This window comes from Pseudophryne corroboree, chromosome 2 (assembly GCF_028390025.1).
Source record: "Pseudophryne corroboree isolate aPseCor3 chromosome 2, aPseCor3.hap2, whole genome shotgun sequence".
In the NCBI taxonomy this organism is placed as follows: domain Eukaryota; kingdom Metazoa; phylum Chordata; class Amphibia; order Anura; family Myobatrachidae; genus Pseudophryne; species Pseudophryne corroboree.
The window spans coordinates 610,615,645-610,632,770 of record NC_086445.1 but is presented as its reverse complement, the minus strand read 5'-3'; the positions used below and the strand labels follow the sequence as shown (position 1 = coordinate 610,632,770).

Sequence of the window (17,126 nt, the reverse complement as noted above, 5' to 3'; positions counted from 1 at the left end):
CCAATAAGGAACCCAGTGAAGGGATTTTAGCTATGGTGATAGCCATAAGATATTTATGGAAGGGCATGGCCAGGTAATAGTTTGCTTCTTTCTGTGACCCATTGTCTCTTGCACACCAAATCCCAAAAAGCAAAAACGGGTACAAAAGTAATCCGCCATACAGGATAGCACTAGTGTCTGTACATGCATTATCATCAGTATTGATAATGTCTGTATTATCTTATACCGCAAAGCTATACCCCTTTGTACACTATTACCGTTGAGCCGCTAGACTATGTGCACGTGCTACACACTTTGTACGCTATTTGCGTACAGAGTTCTGCACGTGGTACGCACGCTGCGCTGAGTGTACGGAGTACACACAGCGAGCGCACACACAATTGATAACCTTTAAACCTTGTTAATGATACAATGTAATGATATGCTTATACTTTCAACCTTTGGCAGCAATGTACTGCTACGATGTTAATACCTTTAAACCTTAAGTAGCGCTGGCGATACAAAGTATCCGCAGTGCATACACCTTAACAATGCTTATACACCTTAAACAGGTTAATCTACTTTAAAGCCCAGGCAGGAAAGTGAAAACACCACACCGTTTGTAGTTTAAACCACAGGGTTTTAAGGCCTCCGTGGATTGATTCCAAAAAGGTAAAACAATACAAGTTATACGATACAGACTAACAAGTAAATCTAAACAGAATAATGGCTACAGAGAATGTACGTACGTGAGAATATTCGCAAGCGCAACCCGAACTCGGTCCTCCGCTGGTCATGCAGATAGTGTTTAGAGTCTTCTGACCGGCCAGGCAACAATGGTCCTTATATACACAACATGCATACACAATACAATGGTCACTGTAATCTCATTGTTCATTGGACACAGAGATATGTCTCTACATTACAGCAAAGGTCATAGGTGGATTTGAAAAGGTGGGCGATGTCCCTTCCAACTGCTCTTGTGGGTGGTATCCTCTGGATTCCCGCCGCATGTGTAATTTACAGTAAATACAGTTAATGTTCATAATCTATTTTTGTACATAACTATACGCAGGAGCAAGTGATCTTTCTCTAACTAACACCGGAATGTTACCCTCAAAATACCCTACAGCTGGATACTAGACATCACCTACCAACCTTTATCTGACCCTTCCTATCATGCAAAGGCGAATCTCTCTGTCCAGGAACTGTTTAAACCAATAATACTTGCCGACATGGTCTAGGGGAACTGTATCTATAATATACGCTATTTGGGTTAGATATGCTATGTTCTAATAACATGCTACACGCTCACAAACTCCGCTGTAAATACCCATATCATGCGCACGATCGCCGGAGCGATCTTACGCAACTTGCGGATATGTGCACACACGGTGGACTGAGTGCACAAGCAGCGGGCATGTGCATGGGGTTAGTACAAGGCATATGTATTATGATATTTTTCGACTTTGACAGTCCACCCTTTGGCAGTCAACAATAACTGCCACTATCTGAACATTTTAAACAGAAAAATATACACTACAATATCTATAAATGATTGGGTGGTAGGAGGAGAGGAGTAGGCGGGAAATGTATGACCTAGTGGGATAGTAAAAGCATGTATGTATGAAATTCATGTCTGAGGGGCATGTATCATCGTGCCGTACATGTTCTAGATAAGCTTCGAGGTATTGCGAAGTATACATTAAATCCTTCTTATCCCGTATTAAGGGTCTGTAAGTGGGCCAACAAACACTACCGAGCTCTTTTCGGCTTCTTGTTCCAACAAATGGGGTGCACATTTAGTTGATGATCCATGGGGGGGGGGGGGAAACATGTGAATGCTAATATATGGATCTATATCACCTGTCGACTATGTGTGTCACTACCTGAAGGTTGTAGAGATGAAGATAAGAAACATATCACAAATACATTCACATAATAATTGTGTAATCATCCTTGGGTGTTGGTTGAAGTCTTGTCCGGATGGGTGTATCCTTGCTGTGGGTGGTAATCAAAGTCTTTCAAGTGTCCATAAAAAAGTCTTTAGAATGTCCATTAAAGTGAATGTCCATTAAAGTCTGTAGAAATGTCCATCAAAGTCTGTAGAAATGTCCATCAAAGTCTGTAGAAATGTCCATCAAAGTCTGTAGAAATGTCCATCAAAGTCTGTAGAAATGTCCATCAAAGTCTTCTTCCGAATGGATGTATTTTTGCTTGGGAGAAAAACAAAGGAGAAACGGGTGAAAGAAACGGACCGTGGAGTCACGTCTTATCACAACATTGTCTCAATTGATGGGTCATAAATTAAATCAGCTTGTGTAACAATGCCCCCGCTCCTCAAACTCATCACTTTGGTACTGCGCTTGCACTGCATTAAAATCCGAACACATCTAAATATCAAACCAATCATTATGACAACTCCCCGGATACAAAAGGAGAAACTTTCCTACATTCACGATAACATTTTGAGCCCATTCTCCTAAACCTGAGAACCAATTGCGTGGGTTCAACCATGAGACCCAGCCGGTCAGTTCATTACTCACAGCAGTAAGGGTAAGGTTGTGTCTCCATCGGAACTCCCATTTCAATTGCAAGATATCGTCCATCTTTTGATCTATGACCTCGGTCGGGTCATCAGTGCTGTTTGTAATATACGTGCAGCACTTCACACCATATTGAGTTGCTAGGGTGACACAGTACCCACCTGTCACCGCTGTGATGTAATTGAGAACCATCCTGTGCTGGATCAGTTCCGTTTTGTAAGCTTGCAATTCCCTCCCAGTATACCTGAAGGTGTCATCATACATCTCAGTGATATTATCTATCAAGTTCGCTAGCGCATGAATATACCTAAAATTTATAATTCCTCTGGCGGTACGGGTGATATCTAACGCGAGTAGGAATTGAATCCCGGTGGATTCGTGGATCAAATCAGAGGCTGCGTGCTCTGTCCTATCTATAAGGTGTCTCTTAACGATGTGTTCATAATGAGTGTGAGTGTAAGGAGCTTGAGCATTGCGGTGAATGTCTCATCTTATTATGGGGTTTATGGTCATTACTTCTGGCAACACTCTTCCAATGTAACACAATCCCTCTGAGTTTGGGGCAAGCCACTTATACGCCTTCCTCCCGCATATGAAATATGCATCATCGGGGAGAACATATGGGACAGAATATGACTGTTAGGTTCCTGGTGCTCAGAACAAGGGAGATGTTGCGTAGTGAGTCCAGAACATGACGCTGAAATAAGGTTTGGTGTGGAAACAGCCCCTAGCACCCTACCTCCATTGTTTCACCCGTGTGGTCAGTTCACGCCTGAGTGACTATGGTTTCTTGGGCCCACGGCAGCCGCGTTTGAAGGGTGGATTAGGTCTGCCCAACTCCGATGCCCCCAAGTCTTAGAGTGAGACAAGGCGTGAACCGAGACAGGGTAATAACAAGGGGACCTCTTACTAAAGCAAACAGAAGGCTAGGGGCTACTAACAACCCTAAAACTAAATATATGTGCGGCACGCCGCCAAAGGAAAAGAACAACAAAGGAAATGCTGTCCACTCGCCGACACAAAACTGTTGTGTACCGGCGGTGACAGCATAAGCAGAACCCTCTGCAAAACACCAGTAACAAAATATAACCAAAGAATACTGCGGCCTAGGCCGACGGACGCGGCGAAGCCGCTACTCACGGAACCGGTACCAATACTGGCAAACGGACAGGAACCCCCAATGTAGCCGACACAGACTCTCAGAACCGGAGGACAGGCAGAATCCCAAACGACAGACCGGTGGACACCAAGAAGCCAGATACTCGACCAGGCACAGACAAAGCCACAGGACTTCTGGACAGGAACGCTTCACGGCAGGACACGGGATCAGACACTGGAACCGACACTGGAACCGACACTGGAAGCAGCTAGACAGACACTGCTAGACAGGAGCTCAGGAACTGGCAGGGACTAGCTCAGAACTCAAGAACTCTGGAAATATCACCAGCGTCTGAATTGCACTGAGCCAGAATATAACAGAGAGTCTTAATTAATTATGTCGTGCAGCTGCCCTGCTGCACAACTGAGAGGTGCAATCAACAGACAGGTGAGGCTGAACACATGGGAACAAGCTGCAATCACACAGACTCACCACCAGCAGCAAACCAGAGTCTTCTCAAACCAGAGCAACGGGAAATCCTGGCCTGCAAGACAACTATAAACATAGAATAGGAATGAACCACTACCTGTGGTTCATAACAGTACCCTCTCCTTAAGGGTGAGCTCCGAACACCCCATGACACCCACGGGGAACATAAACAGAAGTATAACATAAAATACATAACCAAAATGCAAAACAGGAATGAGCCACAGCCGTGGCTCATAACAATGACATTACCATATTGCAAACCTTCCAGGTGAAAAATCCTATCCCTAACTCTCTCATCTGTTCAGTACACGTATCAGGCTGTATGATATGCGCACAGTACCCTGGAGATACTTTTCCAACCCGCATGGTCCTACTTCCTAGAGTATACCTGTACCGAAAATATCTTCCACCGTTGGCTATTTGGCGTATAAGTTCTGGGTCTATGGGCATTCTATCGGCTCTGTGTGAAAATGCCATGGTTTGGTTATTCCATGTCACTTCCCAATTTCCCGGCTTTCGGGGATTGGAAATGTTGAAACATACTAAGGATCTATCCACATGATATTGGTGGAGCTTCAAACTAGGGGGCCTAGAAATATTACATTTCTTGTCCACCGGTCTCCCACCCCTTAATTCAAGTACCTCATCTATTGTTAAAGGGTACGGTACTAGTCCCGACTTGCTCTGACCTTGAGGTACTTGTGAGCACACCCAGCATTCTGTTTGGTTTGAAACCTTACCCACTAATGAGTGATAGTCACTCAATGGATGACTGTCCATGTTGATATTAAGGCTGGACTGACATCTCTGGATGCACCCGTCCTCAACTATGTTTTCACAGTTTCTACAAATACAATTTTCCTCAGCCAATAACCCTTCACAGTGCCTCCTAGTTTCGTAACTACCAGATCATTTTCTGATACTCGCCTTTGCTCGGTGAATATGTTGCTCTTGGAATTCTACAAATCCGTCCTTGCCATCAGAACTCATTCCAGATCCTCTCTCAACCGCTCTGGTACTCTCACCGAAACAGACTGCTCTGGTCAACAACAGGGTCAACAGGAAAACCCGGAATGCAGTCTCTTGGGGTAAGTCCATCTTGTTAAGGGAAGAGGAAAAGAATGAGAAGGGGGGGGGGGGGGACAGGAGGGTGATGGGAGGTGGAGAAAATAATAAAAGGGAAAAAAAGAAAACTGGTACGACAACCGCCCCTAGTCTTGTTGTTCTCCTTGCTCAGATGCCGTCTCAACAGTGCTGCCTCTCAGTCTTCCCGGAACAGACACTCCAGTGATACGATATTATTTCCAAGTCAGCGACCTTTCTGTAGGGAGCATAAATCCTGCATTACAATGTGTTTAACTGTTGTGTGAAATAAACCATCCGTAGAACATGAAAAAATAGGATTTTGGTACTTACCAGGTAAATCCTTTTCTTTGAATCCATAGGGGGCACTGGAGTACTCTTGGGATATGGACGGGCGTAGCCGAACAAAGGCACTGAATATTTAAATTTAGGACTCTCCCCCCTCCATATCCCCGAGTACCTCAGTGTACGACCTCAGTGTTTTTTACTGAGCGAACAGGAACTATATAGAGGTTGACAATGGAGAATACCTATAACATAACGGACAACAACAAAGTTGACCCATGACTTTACTGTCAACTAAACAGTTGACACCATAACCGATAGAACTTTATAATTTGAACCAATCGGTGAAAATGTGTTACCATAAGCTCCTTTGAGCTTAATACCACCCAAGTAAAACGTGTTCACTAAGCTCCCTTGAGCTTAAAACAACCCAGGTAAAACTGCTCTGGGTGGGCGTCCAGTGCCCCCTATGGATTCAAAGAAAAGGATTTACCTGGTAAGTACCAAAATCCTATTTTCTTTATCATCCACTAGGGGTCACTGGAGTACTCTTGGGACGTACCAAAGCTTCCCTCGTGGGCGGGAGAGCTGTTTGATACTTGTAACAGTAGGCAGCCAAAGCTAGATGCTGATGCCGCCACCATTCATAACGTGTAACCGTGCACAAACGTGGTGCACTGAAGGCTATGTAGCCGCGTTGTAGACGCTCCACGACCCGCTGGGTCTGACATTCCCACAGAACCTGTGGAATGAGCTATTACTGACGTAGGCGGTTGTAACTTAGTCTTAAAGTAAGCCTGACTTGTAGTCATTATTATCCAACTGGATAATGTCTGCTGAGAAACTGGCTAACCCCAGTTGGCAGCATCATAAAGAACAAACAACGTATTCATATCACGTACTGTAGACGTTCGGAACATATATAACGCGTAACGCGTGTACCACATTCAGAATTCTAGAATGTGCTGTCCACACAGAAACCACTATTGGTATATTGATGTGAAGAATACGAAAGCGGATTTCTTCCGAAAATCTGCTTTGTCATGAGAAAACTCAAATACGGTGGCTTGGAATACAAGGCACCCAAATATGAAAACAAAACCCTTGCCGAAGCCAAGGCTAGAAGAACAATGTTTTCCAAAGTAAGAAACTTAATCCCCATTTGTTGTAAGGGTTCAAATATGCAAACTGTAAGAAATGTGAAGCCAACCTCAAGTTACCTGGCGCTGTAGGTGGGATAAATAGAGTCTGAACTTTGGTGACACCTTGTATAACGGTGTGTACAGACGCAATAAAGACAAACGTCTTTGAAGATAAGTTTACTACACAGATACCTGCACCCTCCGTGCAGGTAAACGCAGTTTTCCATCCCACCCCACGGTAACTTGAAGGATGATGTCGGAAACTTCCGAGGTTTACGACTTATGTAAGCACACGAATTTTTGTAATAATGAGCTGCCTTAAGCGGCCTACTAGCTCGTAACATGGTTGGTATAACCGATACTGTAATGCTCTATTTCTTAAGAGGGCGGTCTGAACCCTCACCCCATCAACCGCAGCTGCGGTACGTAGGTAATAGGTACATAGGTAAGTATGGGCAAAAAAAACGTTCCCTGATGTAACAGGTTGGACGTATTATGAGCGGGCCAAGATCGTGTGCAAGTATTCCTTGGAAATTCGAGAAGCAACTTCTTCGAAACCCATGAGATACCACCAGTATGACTGTGACGAACTGTCTTATGATCCGTTTTGGCAACGGATAGAGCAGCGGAAAATGGTGGAGCCAGATACACGATGCTGAATGACCACATGAATGTGAGAGACTCCACCGCCACTGCCCTTGTGATCTGTTGTTTTGTACACATACTGAGCTTTTGTAATTGTGGCGAGATGCCATCATGTATACCTGAGGGTAACCCCCTTCTGTGGACTCACATATGAAACACCTCTGGATTTCATGTCCAGTTTTCAGGATCCAAATCCTGACTGGTGAGATCATCTGTCTAACAGATGTCCACTCACGGAATGATCCCTTGATATTTTCACATAATGGTGTTCTGAGTCATTGAGGATTCGAGTTACCTGGCGCATTGCCATGCGGCTTTTTTGTGTATGCAACTGCCGTTGCGTTGTCTGACTGCCCCTGGTCAGACTGAAAGCGAAGCATGTAGTGCATTGTAAAATGCACGGAGTTCCAGGACATTTATCGACAGCAATCTGTCGTGATCCTTTTAGAACCTTTGTCGCTGATCTTTTTTAAACTACAACTTCTGACCTCTGCGACTCTCGTCCAGAGTATTATACACCCTCGCCCCTCTGTGGGAACCGCGAGTGAAGGCGGCGAACTAAATCGCTTCTTAACAGGTGAATACACCAATGTACCGTTAGTGTGCGTGATTTGCACTAATTACTAGATGTACATTTGTTCTTGCTGGTGTAGTAGGTAAATATCTTTGATTTACCGTATTTATAATCTTACCTAGGAATTGACATCGTTTAGACGGAATTATATTTTGAACGTGATCTGCCACCGCAGTATACATTAGTAGCGCAAGTTAGAGGAACTTTGTTGAGACAGAGTTCTTATGAGCAGATCGTCTAAGATAGAGAAACTCTGTTGCGACAGAGGTTTTATGTGAGATGAACTATCATCTTCCAACATCACTTTGGTATATACCAGAGTCTAAGAAACGGTAGACCTGAAATGGTTAATGGTTGTGGCGATTTGCAAACGCTAAAACCTGTGATGAACAAACCGGAATGGGTATATACGTATTGTGAAGATCAAGTGCAAGTATTCAATTTTGTGGCTCCAATATGCCAATACTAACCGCAGCAAATCCATTTTCAAACTGCAGTAAGTGACTTGCTGATTGAAACTGCGATGGAGCTGTATGGTTTTGTTACCCCAAACAGAGGGGAATAAGCAACCGTGACTCTGTTGTTGTACTACTGCCTGTATTATAAAGACAGCTGAAACCCAGCAGAGACTAAATGGCTACCTGCCAAACCGTTCGACTGAGGCAGTCATGTCCTTTAATCTGTAACTAGCTGAGACCTCCATGAGTTGAAGTCTGGAAACCCCGCAAAAGTAACATGTAAAGACGCGCTTCCACAATTGGAAAAGAGGTCATCAAACTACTGGCTTGCTGACCGTAGCGTCCTGTCGTTACAAGGCGTGAGTGTTTTGTACCACCGCCTTGAAAAACTGAAGTCTAAAGGGATTAAACGCCGGCACAAGTATTCCGTTTTGATACTGGATGCGGTAATGGCTGAATATCAAATTTAGGACCAACAAGCTGTGGCCTTGTCGTGCTGAACTAGCGACGATGAAAAGTGAGAATCGAAGTACCGTCGTTAGAAGCAGCTTTACAGATATACTCTGCAGCTTCTTTTAACAGTAATGTCATTGTTTCCATACATAGTCTAGTGACCCAAATGTTTCTTGGGTCTTTATAATGTTTGACACAGACGCATTTACCAATGGCGGATGGCGTCATCTTGGAAACGATTAAATAGTGGTCAAAGTCTACTAAGTGTAACAATGGAGACATTGACTCACTGTAATTTAGCAATGTATGTTGGCAACAACCCTGCACTATCTGAGTGCTGGTCTAATGTACCCTTCTCACTCGTAGTTATCGGTGTGAGATTTGACATAGAATCGTGCATTAAATTATAAGACCAGTTAAATAAACACTGTGGTACCCAAAGGGAAATTGGCCCTTTGGAAAGACTGTCTTTTGTTAAAGCTGGCGGAATAACTTCCGAGACTCCGATGTTTATTTGAATTGCCAATGCTTAAAATAGGACTTGAAAATTATTTTTAGTCTGCGCTAGAGCCTTACTCGCTATGCAGACAGACACCACAATAGGCAACGGACAGCCATTGCACGCCTTATGACGTTATCATGTCATATATATATTTTATTGCTGAACAGCATATTAATATTAAACTCATGGTTGTTTCTCTCTACGGAAATCTTTAGTAAAAAACAAAAGATTTATTCGCTGTGAAGAGAAACCAGAGTAATCTTTATGTGAAAAGCAGCTCACATGGCATATGAAACCCGAACCAAATTCCTACTAACACCCCTGCGCCTCTGGTGGCTTAGAGATGTAGGGCAGGAATGTTCTAGAATTATGTAGAAATACAGTTTACATGGCTAACTTATGCTGACCAAAAATTCCCACTAACACCCCTGCGCCTCTGGTGGCTTAGAGATGTAGGGCAGGAATGTTCCAGAATTACAAACTGGAAAACAACAGGAAGCATGGTTAAAATGGCCCCTTTGCCATGCTGACCGTGATAATCACAGAACAAATTACAAATGTTACCGTGTTAATCTAGCCTATTATACAGTATAATCACAGGCCGGGTACAACACATGCTCTATGAATAAATATATATATATATATATATATATATATATATATATATATATATATATATATATATATATATTCCAGACATTAATATATTTATACAGCATCAATATAGGCTCAATAGCCTCTTACAATGTTAATAACAGCCATTAATATATATAGGCTCAAAAACCTATTATACTGCCACATCACAGACAGTAATATAGATTTAATAGACCATTACTGTCAGGACATCCTTATAAATATCTTATACATATATTTAACCTGGCAGCTTCCACCGGGTCTCTTCCCCCCACCGTCTCTGTACTGAGACAGAGAGCTGCGGCGGCCGACAGCCTTTGAGAAGAGATCATCACCTCTGGCCGTTGGGAGGGCGCCTGAGTGGGGAGAGCAGCGGTGTCGCTTTCCACCGCTGGGAAACACGCACGGCCGGACGGAGCGGCTGATAAGTATGGCTTCCCCCCTTCTCTGCTGTGTCTGAGTGGGGAGAGCAGCCACGTGCTGTGCGGCCGGACGAAGCTGCGGCCGAACGGAGCGCTCACCGTCTCTGTGAGAGCCTGCGTAGCGGCTGGGCATAGCGCGTCTGAGCTCCCCCTGCTGTCCAGCCGGACGGAGCTCAGTATGAGTGTTAACCCCTACATAGCGGGGCGGCAGCCTGCGCTGACCGCCCCGTTTCCCCAGCCTACCTTCCTGATTATGGCTGCGACGCTGTAACTCCTGGCTGTGACGGGGCTTCTTCTGTGTAAGCTCCGTCCAGCTTCAGTGAAATGAGCCATGGCTGTGACGGGGCTTCTTCTGTGTAAGCTCCGTCCAGCTTCAGTGAAATGAGTCAATCTGTAGTCCTGGCTGCAACGGGGCTTCTCTGAGTAAGCTCCGTTCAGCTCTGTAGTCCTGGCTGTGACGGGGCTTCTATGTGTAAGCTCCGTCCAGCTTCAGTGATGTGACTCCTGGCTGTGACGGGGCTTCTCTGTGTAAGCTCCGTCCAGCTTCCGTGTGAGTCATTCTGTAGTCCTGGCTGCAACGGGGCTTCTCTGTGTAAGCTCCGTTCAGCTCTGTAGCCCTGGCTGTGACGGGCTTCTATATGTAAGCTCCGTCCAGCTTCAGTCAGCGTCCCAGTGATCTATGGCTGCGTCCAGCTCTCTAGTCCTGGCTGCTCTTTGTAGGAGCAGTGGGCTGTCTGTGGCTGTGAGGGTGCTCTTTGTGAGGACCGACACGCCATGCTGTCTGTGGCTGTGAGGGTGCTCTTTGTGAGGACCGACACGCCATGCGCTGCCCGTGCAGCGGCACTATCCCGGACCCATGTTTTTCCAGAAACTGGGAAGGGATGTGCTAAGTGTAAAATTAAAAATTAAAATCAAAATGAAAAATTAATAAATCTTCCATCCAAGTGTGGGAATCCCACAAGCCGATGTTCGTGCTGTGAGCACCGAAAAAACACTGAGGTCGTACACTGAGGTACTCGGGGATATGGAGGGGGGGAGAGTCCTAAATTTAAATATTCAGTGCCTTTGTTCGGCTACGCCCGTCCATATCCCAAGAGTACTCCAGTGACCCCTAGTGGATGATAAAGAAAACAAAAAGAGAGAGAAGAAAAATTGTCAGATTTCCGTTCACCATCATGCTGTCACACCAACATGTCTATCGGTAACTCTGCACAGTCTCTCTCCACCAGTATTTCCACTCTCCACCCTCTGTGCATGGCCAGGCACAATGATGCTGGCGAGATATACCGGGGTTGGGCAGACCTCTGAAAAGACCGAGTAGTCATGTGACGTTTGAGCTGTAGTTCGGTCGGTGAATGTCAGAGATGAAAAAAAAAAACTTTAAAGATAAATCAGAGTTTACCTGGCCGCCCCTGTATCTACAAGAAATGATCTACCAACTACATCAACTGTGACCTCAGGTTTACTACCAAGGCTAGCAATCAACTTCACTGGCTGCATACTACAGATGTGGCCCAAAATTTTTCCTATATGATCCCTGATCCCAATTACGTGTATTGTAACGTTGCTCGTGTTCTTGTCTAGGGGGTCTGAACTTATGTGTGCTGTTACAGTTGCTGGCATAATGCCCTTCCCTTTTACACAGATAACAAACTCTTGGCTTCCTCCATGTGCCAAGGGCCTGGGGTTTTGGTCGAGTTGATGCTTCTTCCAGTACTTGGATGCTCATCACCATCAACCGCTCTCCCTGTGCTTCCCTGGTTCTTTGGATATTACGGTCATGCTCGATAGCGGACTCTCTTAATGCAGCCACCGAAATACCTTTCCAGTTAGGTAGAGAGGTTTGTACCCTGGTTCTTAGTGCGTCTTTTAACCCGTCCATTAATACGGACACAGCTACCTCTCTATGATGTACATTTTCCTCAATGTCTTCGATCCCAGTGTATCTAGCAATTTCCTGCAGTGCTCGATGGAAATATTCAGAGGCAGTTTCATCTTCTTTTTGTCTAATGGAGAAGATTTTATTCCACTTCACAACAGTTGGGAAATCTACTCCTAATTGCAGATTGATTTGTCGTACATTCTCCTGATTGTATTCATCAGTGAGAGGTACCTCTGCATCTAATTTACAGTCAGCAATGAATTTCACAGGGTCAAGATTAGAGGGCAAACATGCCCGTAGCACTGTCCGCCAATCTTGGTTAGTGGGTTCGGTGGCATTACCTAATTCTTTAATAAACCTCTGACATGCGGCTAGATCCTTTCTGGGATCGGGAATTTTAGACATAGTTGTCCTCAATTCTGTCCGGGACCAGGGGCAATGCATAGCAATGTTCCTGACGGGAGTGACTCCCAGAGCGTCTGTCTTCCCATTGGGCACTGCGATCACCCTGACAGGATTTAGTTCAATTACACCATTTTGTGTTGACTCTACATTCCGAGGTGCTATTATTTCTGCATAATATACAGTACCATACTTACCTGTGGACACGATCTCACCTATCCCTCCGCCAGGGGGCTTTACTACTGCTCTTACCGGTTGGGCCGTGCCCACCTGGGTGTCCTGTATAGTGGCTGCTAGGGAAAGTGCCGATATCGTGCTGGGTTCAGCTTCTTGCTTGTAATCCTGAGGGAAGTTTAAAATGGGGTGCAACTTGCACGGGTTAGAATGATTACATTTATCAGTTTTACTCCTATCGTCATTAATACATTTATCAACTTTACTCTCATCATATATCAGTATGCCATTCTCTGTAGCCATTTTCTCTCCTGTAATGTACGGTGGTGGTGCAGTTGCTATCAGTTTCCTGCTAGGTTTGGAACCAGCTGTGTAAGCTAATTCCCTCTGTATATCACTCTCTCGTTGCCATAAATGTAAACAGTTTGTGTCTCTGATCCTGTTTTTGGGACTTTATCAGACAGATCCTAAGCCTTAGATTATGCAATACCTCTGAGTCAAAACTACCTATCCCAGGAAATGGTGCTTTATCCCCCACAGTCATTCGTGTCCATTCATCACAAAAGGTCTCAGTGTGGGGACCATACTTCCCCCACATTACTAACCGAGCTGACCCCCTGGGTCTGAAATCTGCAGTCTGAACCCTGGCTGCTGAACGTCCCTGTGTTGTGCACTTGGCTTCCATTGTGGACCTTTTTAACACGGGAAAACTTCCTAAAATGCACCAAACACAGTAGTCTACCGGTGGAAGTCCTCAAAGTTCTTCCACTAACTTCTTCTGCTCCGAGTACCACGAATCCGCCTTCTTTAGCAGACACGTGTAGCCGTTGCAGGCCCTACCTCTAGAGATTTTCCTGAGAGACCAGCGAAAACTCCCTAAACCTTTACTTTACACAAATCACGCTTGCATGTGCTTCCTATAACGCGTATGATGATGAGATTTACGCACAAATATGCAAAACTTCGTATCACGTTGCGTCACGTGTTGCCCATACAACCGTACGGTCCAATCGTACCGCTTATAGACACTTGCTATTTATAAGTGGTAGGATCACTGGAGTCTCCACACTGTGCTCCAAAACAGCCAGAGCGTAATACCATGAAAACTTTATCACACTCCGTCGCACGTGTACACATGGACCGTGCTCACCACGTTTTCACCTAGACCGTGCTTCACCAAGACCACCAAGTGGGGTTCACTATATTCACACCTTATTCAGCCCACACTAATATTCTATAGTTTTCTGATCAGAAAAATCCTTTCCTGTTAACTGATAGCTTTCCCCAGAGGTACTACAGAAAAAAAAATATTTTTTTTTTTACAAAATTTTGGAAACTGAAAAAATGTGTGCTATTATCGTGTGGCTACCGTCTCGCGCTTTAAACTAAAACAATGCTATCGTGCGATTTGTATTTAGTGGGCGTATCTGTACGCACGTTGCGTAAACACGCCACGTGCGTAGGCCTTTCCGTTGCGTACGCAGTCCCGCACGCTGTCCGAGACACGTGTACAAAGGCCGTACATCCGCAGTACTACAAATCCCACACTTCTATAAATGTAAGCGATATTTAACTATAATCGCTTACTTAACACTACACACAGTTTCTACTGTATAAACCTTTACTTGGCCAGGCTGTGTGTGTGTGTGTGTCTTACACATACTCCCTTAAATATTAACTCTATATGTTAACTAAATAGCAACAAATTTTCCAGTACAGGTCAAAATAAATCTAGTAATCAGTAATTATGGCAATCATGTGAGTAGATATGCAAAATACAGGTGTGTGCGTATGATGTGTTGCGTGCGCATTTGGCGCCAAAACAGAAATTTACAGATTTTAAAAGGAAAAATAGCTTTTGCGTTCTTACCTTACGGATCCCTCCAGCATCCCTTCAAACCATGCAGGGCAGACGCTTATCTAATCAGCACTTATATATCCCCGACCAAGAAAAGGTTTACAGGGGATACTCCGCCCTTTGCTGATAAAGTCTGCGAAAACTCTGCTAGGCTGCGGGTATGATAAGGAACCGGACGAGCTCCCAATTGATAATGTCGGTATTATCTTAGACCGCAAAGCTATACCCCTTTGTACACTATTACCGTTGAGCCGCTATGGCCGCTAGACTACGTGCACGTGCTACGCACTTTGTACGCTATTTGCGTACAGTGTCCTGCACGTGGTACGCACTTGGCGTACGCACGCTGCGCTGAGTGTACGGAGTACACACAGCGAGCGCACACACAATTGATAACCTTTAAACCTTGTTAGTGATACAATGTAATGATATGCTTATACTTTCAACCTTTGGCAGCAATGTACTGCTACGATGTTAATACCTTTAAACCTTAAGTAGCGCTGGCGATACAAAGTATCCGCAGTGCATACACCTTATCAATGCTTATACACCTTAAACAGGTTAATCTACTTTAAAGCCCATGCAGGAAAGTGAAAACACCACACCGTTTGTAGTTTAAACCACAGGGTTCTAAGGCCTCCGTGGATTGATTCCAAAAAGGTAAAACAATACAAGTTATACGCTACAGACTAACAAGTAAATCTAAACAGAATAATGGCTACAGAGAATGTACGTACGTGAGAATATTCGCAAGCGCAACCCGAACTCGGTCCTCCGCTGGTCATGCAGATAGCGTTTAGAGTCTTCTGACCGGCCAGGCAACAATGGTCCTTATAGACACAACATGCATACACAATACAATGGTCACTGTAATCTCATTGTTCATTGGACACAGAGATATGTCTCTACACTACAGCAAAGGTCATAGGTGGATTTGAAAAGGTGGGCGATGTCCCTTCCAACTGCTCTTGTGGGTGGTATCCTCTGGACTATATCTATAATATACGCTATTTGGGTTAGATATGCTATGTTCTAATAATACGCTACACGCTCACAAACTCCGCTGTAAATACCGATATCATGCGCACGATCGCCGGAGCGATCTTACGCAACTTGCGGATATGTGCACACACGGCGGACTGAGTGCACGAGCAGCGGGCATGGGGTTAGTACAAGGCATATGTATTATAATATTTTTCGACTTTGACAGTATGAAAACACCAGAAGAGAGCTTGAGAATAATGACAAAGAATATAAGTGATCTATACATGTCCAGGTTTGTTTTGTAGTTAGTGTAAAATTTAAGGAGCTATGTTTCAAAGAATAGAGAGAGATAAGTACCAATCAGTCTCTTACTAGTAGTTTGGCTGTGATATAATATATTGACACATTTTAAATAAACAGTAATTAGGTCAACCCCAAATGGTCGACAAGTACAAAAGATATACACAAGTTTTTTTTCTTATGTTTTTGGGGTGTCATTTTGCATGTTTCATCATACGTGACCACGATTACTGTAATGTGTACACCCGCCACAGGTTACTATTCCCAATCGTAGTCCACATGGATAGCAAAAGGGGCAGGGAAAAATAAAATAAAAATTGTGTTGTCAACTTGTGTGTTGATCATTTTCAAGGCAACCTTTTGACCCTGTCGACATATTGCATGTCGACTCATTGACTGTCTATCTAAGCCAGGCCAACCTGTGGCCCTGTGTCTCTCCAGCTGTTGTGAATCCCAGCATGCTTTGCCACACATCCCAGAATGCTTTGCCACAGTTTTAGCATTTCCTAATAGCAAAAGTGTAGAAGAGCATGCTGGGACTTGTAGTTTCACAACAGCTGGAGAGCCACAGAGGATGAGGATGAGATGTATGAAGCAGTAAATAGAGAGTAGTGTCCTATTCGAGAAATTGCCCATAGCAACCAGCCAGCTTTGAAGTACCATTTATCAAGTGCATACTAGAAAATTATAGGTAGCACAAATGTAAAGTCTTGGAGATAAAGTGGAGAGAGACAGAGACAACGTACCCGTCAATCAGCCTGTGACATGGCAGTTATTGGGTGGGGGGAGGACAGAGGCCGATTGGTACTTTACCTGCATACACTTTATTTCTCTCCAAGGCTTAGTAGATATACCCCTTAATCTCTGAATCTGTTTTTGTTTTTTTGCTGATAATGCCTTCCGAACAAAAGAAAAACAAAAAAAAACCCAACCAACACAGCGAGCAGATTCACTGTGACTACCTATTTACAGCATTTCTGAAGTTTAACAAATGTAGGGTAACAAGGTTTTCAGGAGACACTATGGGGTCTATTCATCATCCCCTGATTTCTCCAAGAATACTGTAGGTGTAAACCTCCCCCCCCCCCCACACACACACACACACACAACCTACTTTTGTAGAAATTCAGTATCAGTGCCATTCTTTATAAAGGTAATGCGGGAACAATCACGGTTATCTCCTACTTACCTTTCAGCCCTGCTCCGGCCCCATTCT

General features: G+C 44.3%; 1 pseudogene; it reads right to left on the bottom strand.

Annotated features, from left to right (window-relative positions):
- Nucleotides 1-9,411: 9,411 nt before the first annotated feature.
- On the bottom strand, nucleotides 9,412-9,514 carry LOC135054153 (U5 spliceosomal RNA; annotated as a pseudogene).
- Between the last annotated feature and the right edge of the window lie 7,612 nt (nucleotides 9,515-17,126).